Source organism: Anarrhichthys ocellatus, unplaced genomic scaffold (assembly GCF_004355925.1).
Source record: "Anarrhichthys ocellatus isolate YVR2014 unplaced genomic scaffold, GSC_Weel_1.0 scaffold1, whole genome shotgun sequence".
Lineage (NCBI taxonomy): Eukaryota > Metazoa > Chordata > Actinopteri > Perciformes > Anarhichadidae > Anarrhichthys > Anarrhichthys ocellatus.
In genome coordinates this window covers 9,307,662-9,318,927 of record NW_022280031.1, presented here as the reverse complement: position 1 = coordinate 9,318,927, position 11,266 = coordinate 9,307,662, and positions in this window count along the sequence as shown.

Below are 11,266 nucleotides of genomic sequence, written 5' to 3'. Positions count from 1 at the left end.
CACACACACTCACACACTCACACAATCATTCAAGAAAGCACCGCAGGTATTTTTTTGGTCCACTTGAGTTAACAAAAGCTCTCTTCAGTAAATGTTCAGGAAAGGTCACTCATTTGAGATGAATAAAGTAAAAAAAACGTAGTGTCCTGTAGTTTTCACAACCTTGGAGGCTTCACGCCATTGAATGCAATATACTATTTTTCTCATCTGGAATTCACTATAACTGATTTGGTACATTTACTGGATCTGTTTGTGCATGTGAACTGTGGTTGTGAAAGACTGGACTATTCATCTCGTCTTCTTTATCTCCTTCTGCCAGAAAACACACAGAAACAAGAAGTAATCTCAGAGGTTTCCCTAACAAGGATGCAGTGGGAGACTGTATGTGAATAGGACTCTTTTTTTTTTTTGTAGGAATGTCCTCAGGATTTTCTGTAAAATATCGACACAGAACAGAAAATATGATGGACAAAAAGATATTTCTCCGGCCTTTCAAATATTCATGTATTTATTCAGTGTTTCTGTGCGATTGGACATTAAAAAAAAGGATTGTAATCATAGAAAAAATAGTCATCACATAACTTGAAAAAAGTTCATATTTATGGAACTGCTTAATGCGTACGTGTTACAAGGTTTTATAGAATTTTAAATAGAAACAAAGACATTGTCAGTCAAAACAAAAACGGTTATGTTCACAAACATTTTTTTTGTCTTTTTTGACAATAAACAGTGACATCTGTGAAGGTTAAGATTTCCAGCATAGCAGCGTAGTAAAATTGCCGTTAAACATCCAGTATGTGAACAATGCACGTTAGATTCCATCAGTCTTCCTTCATTACAGGTCACTCTATGTGTGTGTATGTGTGTGTGTGCGCGCGCTGCAGAGAGACAGAGAGAGACGATGAAGGGCAGCAGAGGTCGTGAAATTGCCACGGTGCTTTTTGTTCTGTCAAAAAGCTCACGTGAGCCAGTCTTGAGTGAATTTCAATAATCATCCTGAAGGACTTTTCTTCTTGGGCCACATTCTGCTAAATGTATCTCTCTCCTTCTAATTCCCCTTCACAATGTGTCTGGCTCAGGCTGCTCATCATGTCATTGGTCCCTTTTCTATTCCCCTGTGTTTGATTCTGACAAATACATGGATTATCGGCCAGGGGGATTTTTAAATATATGGCTAATGTGAGCTTTCATGCCTGTGCTTTAATCTGCTGAGTATTTAAAACCAATCTTAAGGACGGGGGAAAACGCAGAGGTCAGGCTTTTTTTCCGTGCCCCCCCGTACCGGAGAAAAGAGAGAGAGCGAGATTGGGAGAGGGAGACGGCGTTGGGAGTGAAAATGGAAGTGAGGAAAGGGAAGTCAGAGAAAGACAATAATTTCCCTTCTATTTAAATTCTAACCAGGATTAACTTTGGAATCACAGGTATCAAACCTCATCTGGCAGCACGGCTAAAAGAGAACTCTCTCAAAGAAAGGAAAAGTTGGTCTCCTCACTGTGGTTGTGTGTGTGTGGTATAGAAAGACTTGGGTGCTTCCCTCTGCCTTTTCACTTATCTCGTGCCCTCCTATCCCAACGAAATTGGACATAAAATGAGAAAATATATCGCACACTCTCTTTTACGGGGCGATGACACAGTACGCTGAGGGATGAAAGCTCCATCATGTGTCTGTCCGGTTGCTCTGCCGTCAGAGTGACATTCACTCATTTACAATTCAGACACTTTCGACTCCTTATTACTGTCTTTCTTCCACCCTTTTCTTTCATCTTTCTTCATGTTCCTGTTCCTCTCGTGTCCTCTCATCTCCTGTCCTCTCTTCCCTCTTGTCATTTTGTGTATATATGAAAAAGGCAAGCGGGGCCTTTGGCAGCCACTCAAGCAGCATCGAGTGTGCGTCTGTGTCGGTGCGTGTCAGGCTGAAGAGCAGAGGTTGATTTGCGGCATTACGTCCGCAGCTTTAAACTGCATCAAGCTACTTCCAGGCCTTTTTTTTTATGACTGTAATATGAGGTACTTAACATATCACTGCCATAAAGTGCAACAGACGCAAGGGGTCGAGGAACTTGCACACACACAGACACGCATGCATACGTACGTTACTGAGGAGAGCTGATGGTGGAGCTGGAGACAGATGTATGTATAAGCCGGGTGAAGTTTTTATGGTACGGACACATGCGTCTCACCCAGGATAGTAAAGTGGGCCAAGGCTGATATCATCTGATACACTTGTTTGCTCGCCAACCATACAATCACAGTCCTTTTTCCTGCTGAGGAAGCATTCAAACTGCAATTTGAACATCAATGCAGCATGCAAATAACATTCACCACCCCTTTTCACATCAGATAAGATAACCCACAATGCTGCGTCTGGTAGCGCCGAGATGTGTTTTGCATCCTAAGGCTACGCGGCTGTTACAAAACATCATAATGAGCCCTCTCAGCAAGTTCCCTTGGAAAAAAAAAAATAGAAGAAGAGGAAGTTAGTAAGTATGTAGGCCTATGTACAAAATGTGAGTGCATGAGTGCTCTCGCATGTGTGTGTGTGTGTGTGTGTGTGTGTGTGTGTGTGTGTGTGTGTAAAAGCACACAGAGACTTAATGGTAAGAGAGAAGGAGATGGAGAGAGGATTAGAGAGGGGAGTGGAAGGGTGAGGTGGCCCTTTAATTTGGAAAGTTTGATGTGAATGACGCACATCTGGCTGCCCAAGATGATGGATTCATCTGAATGATGATGAATGATGATGGATGACACATGCAATATGGGAAAGTGATCCGTTGTTCTTTCTCTTTCTTCTATCTTCTCCCTCCTTCTGCAGTCCCCACTCCCTTACCTCAGCCTTCCATATCATCAACACACAACTACTCCCCCCCCCCTCCCCCCGCCTCTCGCTCGCATCACTTCCTCCTTCCTGCTTCCCTGACTTCTTCAGTTGGTCTGAGCGTACAGAGCTGCAGCAACGCCTCTCTCAAAGTCGCAGCTCTGTCCGACACACACGACACATTTTTACCCTCACGTCAGACTCCAAAATGATTTGCTGATTGACAATTCAAGAATTTAAATTTTGCTTGGAGAGAGCAAACCTCTCAGGGTCCAGCAGCGCCTGCAGCTGTGCATGTGTGTCAGTGCGTAGATTAAAGCAGTTGATCATTTTCAGTTTTAAATCTCAAGTAACATTTGGGTAGTATTAGCGATGGTCTTTTGCACATGCCCTCCTTCCCGACATAGACTGTTTGTGTCCACTAGTCAAAGTGACAATCCCTCTTTCTGCTGTGCTACTGTGCTCTTCTGAAGCATAATGAGAGAGATGATACGAGCCACAGAAAATTGAAATAACTGGATAATATTTGACTTTGTGATCTTACATTTTTATCATTTGTGCAATTTAAATGAGTTGCTTTTGTTTTTTGTGTGTTGCTGTAGAATTGTTGCTGCGTTTTGGTGAATTTGCTCAGATCTGGTCAAAATGAGGAAAAACATTTTTCAGCTTTTAGAATTTGTGGTGAATAGATTTATTGTGAGCAAGGTCTCTTGCAGTAGCTGTTTATTGCTGTTCTGTGTTGCAGTTCCAGATGGGTGCAGGTGTCTCAGTGTGACAGGCTGATTGTTTTAGATAATTTCCAGTTTCTTTGTGTTTGTGTGTGTGTGTGTGTGTGTGCAATCAAAATGTTTAAGTAAACATAAAGTAAACACATAAAAGTATTAGCATCAAAATATACTTAAAGCACCAAAAGTAGACCTATTTCAGAATAATGGATATTATATAATTAGATTCTACTTATTGTTGCATTAAGTGTACATCACCTTAATGTTGCAGCTGATAATGGTGGAGCTCAAATAAATGACGTTATATACTGCTGGGTAGCTTGTGAAATCCTCCTTACCATCAATAAAGTCTGATCATATTACACCCTTTCATTACACATCATAATGTATCTGTTGATTATATGTTCTGTTATTAATCTGAATCTGTAAAGTAACTAGAAGCTCAAGTTATCAGATAAATGTAGTGGAGTAGAAAGAACAATATTTTCTGAAGTAGCATGAAAATGTAAAGTACAAGAACATTAAAATGATAGTTCTTGAGTGAATGTTCTATAGTTAGTTTACACCACCATGGCCATGTTTGTGCATATTAAAGAAATACAATCCAACAGGGCCAGTGGCTCACAGTCATAACAGAATCACAAATCATCAGGCATAAACTCCTCTTCATTAGTGTTTACTCTGCGCAGGTTCCAATGTAATTTAACTTTACAAACATGTTGACATTGTGCCTCTGCTGGTAATTGCCATGCATATAAATTAATTTCATAATAGCTATTGTTATCAGTTAATCAAAGCACACTCGCATCCATGTCATGAGGGAGAGACGCAAATATGATTACACTTGTTCAGATGTACATTTAATTTTAGTGTGCACGGACTTTTAAACGAACCTTTCAGTTCAGTCATATTGACGGGAGTGCTCGGTCCTCTTCGTCTGTGCATGTTTTTCAACCTATTTGTCTGACTTTCTAACGCTGCTGTTAAATCCCATTTGAGGTAGTACTATTAGAAGCACCATGTAAGACAGCTCGCTTCATACTACACTTTTTTGGGATTGTTATTACAATAAATTTACAAAATGACTCATTAGGTTAGTTAGTTTCCCCCAAAAAACAGACGAGAATGGACAAGAATCTTCAATGACACTCGATAGTCATGTTTTCTATCTCAGAGCTTTGTCCATTCTAGTTTTCAGCCATTATTTTGCCACTGTTACGATATATAATGAGTGTTATTCTAGGAAAAGATTTATTGATCTGTTTTTTATAACCATAACTATGTTTTTATTGGACTCTGTTGATTAACTGCGAGAGTTATGACAGACTTGATGACCTCTTGTTACAATGTTGAGTAATATTTAAAACTAAACAGCCCTCCCTTCCAGCTTCAATTGGCCTCATGCAGCAACATTCTCTTTAATTTATCTTATATTTTCTCTTAATTTTCTCTTAAGAGAAAAATAAGAGAAGTCAACTCAGAATGCACCAAGTATTGCTAATCATCCAAATCTTCTCTTTCCCAGGTATGCTGAATGATGACTCCTGATCGAGTGTGGCCCAATATTTAAAATCAGCATAGGTAACGCCCCCGCACAACTCTATATAAGGGCAAGTGTTGTGCCGTGTGCAAATACTCTGGCACAAGCCCAAGAATTGAAGACACACCACCAAAAAAGGTTGCAAGAAGAGGAAGAACTTCCGCAGTAGTGAAATTGAGGTACCGTTGAGTAAACTTAAACAGAGCAAACATGTGACCCGAGAGTCAGTATTGGCAAACAAATTAAGCAAAAAAAAAGCATCAAAGAGCAGTTTGTAAGCCATTCAAATGCTGAATGCAGGCAATATCATCCAAGGATTTGTATTGTCTTAATTGGGATCAATGGACAAAAATAAGAACCAATCTTGGATATGAACAAAAATGATGGGAAATTTGTCTTTTTATCACTTCCTGCATGAGGCCCAATGTATCTGACCAGCCTCTAATTTCCTCCTGCAATCCATCTCACCACGAGAGACTTTATGACATCCCTGCCCACACTACCATAATAATATTTAAATACAGTACACCATGATTCAATTCAGCTGGAATCTAAAATTGATTCAGATCATCAGATTTTCCATGTGTTTATGCATTTAAGTATATTAGTTTTAAATAACTAAGATTATTTCCTAATTCTGTATTTCAAGCTCTGAATCGTTGCACAATATAAGTGTCTACTACTACAACCTGCGCTACATGCTAAGAAAACTACAGTATTGGCAGTGATATGCTAGGAATTGAGTTGGCATGTCCCCAAGAAGGATTTATATTTCACCGAAATGCTAACAACTCTTTATTGTTTTGCATAAGTCAGTGTTATCTATCTGAATAAAAAAAGAAATAAAGAAGGAAAACAATAAGATAAATGCTATAAGGCCTCATATCCTTGTTCATAAAACAGCCTGTGCTTCAGTAATTGCCTTCAATGACCAGAAGTTCAGGAACAGTTTGATTTGGAAGAAGTCATATGTCATTGTGTATTTTCGAAGCTGCAAAGGAAATGTTAAGATTTGCACGGATTTGGGCATGAGTATTTATCTTTTACCCCTGCATCAGTTGTTCAGTACATATTGGTAAGTCTTTACACTGCTAGTGGACAGTGTAGGACAGTGTAGGACAGTTCTTATTGGACCAGACTGAGGGCCAAAACCCCTCGAACCTCAAAGAACCCTGAATAATTAAAGATGGCTGCAGAGGAGGCCTGACAGAGCATCATAAAGTATCTGCTGATGCCAATGGGCCAGTATGATTAATCAGAACATGCCGGGCCTCTTCAACTTGAATATGAATTTAATCATTTGGATGTTCACATGTATGATCGTCCATAAGCCGGGACTCATTTTCGTGTGTTTCTGGCCGACTTGTTCTAATGTTGGCTGGTTTGCCCCGCTTGACGGAAACGAAGAAAATATGGTATGAAAGTGGCGAAAAAACATTTCAGGAGGATTTTACCAAAGAAAGAAAAAACTGTTATGTGACCAGTCAAAAGCAGTGTATCGTCACATTTGTAACAGAATACACAATGGGAATGGAAAGGCGTTCAACCTTCAAAAAATGTCTGCATAAGAAAGTTCCAATCAATAAATGTGCCCTGACCTCTCAGGCCTTGGAGAGGTTTTTAATCTTGGCCTCAATGATGGGCAAACACACAAATATGCACACAGAAGGGCTTGTACATCTATGTCTGCACACGCACACACTATCACACACTCAAACAACTGGCCCCCAACCCTGAGACACAAGTTAGAGTGTTAGATTTCTCCAGACCTTAAAAAAGGAGCACTGTGTATGTAGTGTATACAGTGTGCTTGGCAGCTAAATGTTTTTGAAAATGTATTGTATATACACCATGATTTATTCAAACATCTCTATAAAGGTGCACTCAGGCTGGTGGGTGTACTTGAGCCGTGATCAAGCAAATGCTTACAAATACACGAAAGCTTTGTTCACATACAGGGTCAGCAGCGAGTGCTGTGAAATTGTACAGGAAGTTTTTCCTTTCTCAACTTTGTCTTAAAATGTGAATTTGTTATATAACACTGAACCAACAAAACCAGCACCCCAAGAATCCAAGGTTTCGTATAAAAAAGGCAGTTGGTTACTATATTGGTTAATTTGTTGATCAAAGGAATTTCTAATCAAATCATAGTGACTACGTAAAATTATAAAGATAGATACAGAAAGATAAACCTTCAGGAGAAACAAATGAGGGTACTGAGTTCAACAAGTGTGCCAACCTGCTTGCCAAACCCTGATCAGAAACCAAACTGTTCTTTTGAGCACGTCTGAGCATGATCTCTTAATGAAGGTTTTTTATTGCAGTGCTACAGTCGAGGTAACTAGCGTGTGTATTAAGATGTAAAATAGGAAGAGTAAGGGGCCATTGAAAGCAAGCTCAAAAGCGAGAGTGGCGCCGTCGCGGTGAGCAAGCCTTCCCAAGTGCCTTTTTTTCAGGGCGCAACAAAAGTGCAACCATAGCGCGACCACAGCGCGACCGGAGCGCAACCAGAGCACAACAAAAGTGCAACCATAGCGCAACCAGAGCGCAACCGGAGCGCAACCAGAGCGCAACTGGAGCGCAATCAGAGCGCGACCGGAGCGCAACCAGAGCGCAACAAAAGTGCAACCATAGCGCAACCATAGCACAACCATAGCGCAACCATAGCGCAACCAGAGCGCGACCGGAGCGCAACCAGAGCGCAACAAAAGTGCAACCATAGCGCAACCATAACGCAACCATAGCGCAACCAGAGCGTGACCGGAGCGCAACCAGAGCGCAACAAAAGTGCAACCATAGCGCGACCAGAGCGCAACCAGGGCGCGATTTTATGCAGATTTTGGCGGTCCCTGTGGATGAAAGTTGTAGTGTTTCCGAGCACTAGACTTGCTTTAAAGCTAGCTAAACCGGAATTACAAGCCACTTTCAATTTCAGAGCCAAACTAGAGTTGGTTGCGCTGCTGTGGAGAGAATGCGATAGGATACGGCTAGCCAGCCCATCCATTGAGAAGTGTAAAAATATTACAGTTCATTATGAAATTGTGGCGGGACAATATTTACTTTGGTAGGCTGCCACAGTCTAGGTAATTAATGGGAATCACTGCTCATGGCTATTGCAACATATGTCTCTCCAGTGCGTAGATATCTATATTTATGTGCTTGTCTCTCAGCTTGTTTTGGACTATAATTGTGTATATTGTTGTTTTTCTTAAAGCAATGTTATCAGTGGGGGAATTTAAATAAGGACCAACCCTAGAACTCAATAACAATCCTGAAGACAGTCGAGAAAAAGTGGTTCAGAGTTGCAGTTTGCATAACAACATTTTTTAACATTCTGCAAAAGTTTATGCATTCTGATTCCTTCACATAGTGTAACATTTTGTAGGGCTAAGCAAAGCCTTCAGCATACAGGAGGACATTAAAATGTTTTGTAGTCTTTGAACTGACAGTAGAATAGATCTATTTATAAAGGCCTGGTCATGTAAACTAAACAAAACAAAAGTGATATAACATGACACAGCTGGAACTTCTGTCTGGGGACATAAATACTGGAAAAAGGTTAAAATGATTGAACAGTTGCTGTAATCAAATGTTGTTGGGGAGCATTAAGATAGACAGTGGAGTACAGTATAACATACATCACATGGTGAACTACATCATTTTAAAGTGTATTTTTTCTATTCTATGCATTAAATAATAGAAATGCCGCTTGTACCATGGATTCAATTGTACTATCTATTTTCTCTGCAGCGCCTCATCTAAGCCCACTAATGACGAAAAGCACCACACCAGCTGAGATCTTTTGAGAGCAAATCAGAGTTGAAAATTATTTTTTAAATGATTTTTCATCATGTCCACTGTAACCCCTCGCGCCTCACCTCATCTTGGCCCAGAGAGCTCTCCACTGGAGGAGATTGTGTGACGTCCGTAAGCGCCTCCGTCAATCTACAGATGCCTGGCCTTGAAGTCAGTGTCCATTTGGCACTGCGTCCACACTAATGGATTTGTAAACAGGACCAACATGTCCGCGCACACCTCTACACACACGCACACGGTTTCTCTGTTTCCCACTCGCTCACTCCCCACACCTGTGTCCAGATGATTACGGGGCCACAAGGTGCCCTCTGACTCCATCAGCACAAAGGTAAACCTGTCGCTCCAGAGAATAATCACCAGGCCTTTTTCTGCTTTCTTTCTCAAACATAATTCTCCCCATTTGGCATTTTGACATCATATCTTCAGTCTTCTCCTCAGTCACCCCGACCACAGTTTTCTTTCTCTCCACCTGCCCAAAACATGGCCATAATAACTTTATTTTATTTTTCCTCCCTCGCTCCAATGCACAACATTCAACCCTTACCTCTCCATTCTCTTTTCAATGTCTTTTTTGTCCTCCTCTGCCTTTCTTCTTTCTTTTTTTCTGACTTCCAAGGTCAGACAGGACAAACAATGCCACTGGTGTCTGTCTGAATGTGGCTCACTACCCACCGCCACCTCCGCGGTTGCCCTGGCAACACACTAACCATTAATTTTCAATTAAAGCAGACAAAAAGATGACAGCTCAGGGTCCATGGAAGATGTCAAGAAGCAGTATTAATATACGACAAGTGAGCATAATTGTGTGTCCATTTTCCTCAGCTCTCATCTATGCTATCAGTGAAATGTGAAAGCGGCAGATAATTTGAGGGTGTGGGAGACGCCGGCCACTGTTTTCTTTTAACCAAGATGCCTCTGATGTATCCCTCTGAGAAATTTGGCATTCATCATTACCTTTATGAATATTTTGTCAGGGATGTTATTATTTTCATTATCACTCTATCACAAAGATGTTATTTCACTTGCAATTCAAATGCTGACACACACACACACACACACATACGCCGACACCGACGCCGACACACATGCTCACACCTGTAAGGTGAATGTTGTACGAGGACACAGCGTTGACTGTATTTCATAGGTTGTTATTTGATTTTCATTATCCATCCATCACGATGAGACCTCCAACTCATGCAAATGTACGAGCAGCTCTTCATCTCTTTGTCTGGTTCTGCAGAACCAATAGTGTACGCATGAAGGCACAGACACAAGTTCACACACAAACACGTACTAATACACATATGCGCACACATGCAAGGCCAATGCAGACCTCAAACTTCGCACAGAGTGGCGGAGCCTTGGAGAGCACAGAGAAAAACATGAATGACAATTAAGAATTCGGCCTTACAAAATATGGGGAACATTTTTTAGCAGTGATAAGGTGAGTAAGGCAGAGATATAGTGGCAGAGGTGGAAAACAACCAACAAGTATTTGAGGGGAAACAAACATAAACAATGAAGAATATAAAAATCACATAGTATATGGAGCGGAGTGGGGACAAAGTGAGAAAAGAAAGTGAATAAACACCCCAGGAGACACTTTTTGTAAATGCAATTTGAGATTCTGACATGTGATTAAAAAAACAATTGCACACTTAAACATGTTTTTAAGCTATAAACTTAATAATATTACTGTACTGTGATGAAACACCTTCATGCTGGTGTTAATATTTACATTTTCTACCAAATTTATAAAAATCTGCATTTCATGGTCGAAAAGGACTCGAAACGCCATCTACTTTTTAAAATCAGCCCTAATCTTGCCAGGCCAATTTTGAGATACAGTCAACCCTTTGGGACTAATCTACGCTCCAGAGACACAGGCGCTAGGGTTTGTGCTGGCTGAATTTGAGCTGTCTCAGCTGCGACGGTCCGTCTCCGAAGCTGGCACACTCTCTCCCCCTGCAAAGTGGTCTTCCAGCAGAGGGGAGTGAGGCACAGAGTGTAATTCATGTCTCATTTGTGGTCTGATAAACAGTAAATTCATCAAATTCACAAGCCATATCGCTATTTTCCAAGCTGTCATAATTGACTTTTTTTTTTGCATTTTACCCAAATTATGTAATATGCAGATTTAGGCTCAGACCTGGGGGTTGAAGTCCCACTTTAACTAATGTGTATGTGTCCTTAGCCTCCACTGACGTGTAATGTCTTTACCTGAGCAAAGGCCTGCAGGGTTCTCACACAAACCATAAACAAATCACAATATCTGAACAAGCCACCATGGAACTGGTTCATAGTGTGTGTGCGTGTGTGTGTGTGTGTGTGTGTGTGTGTGTGTGTGTGTGTGTGTGTCTGTGTGTGGTA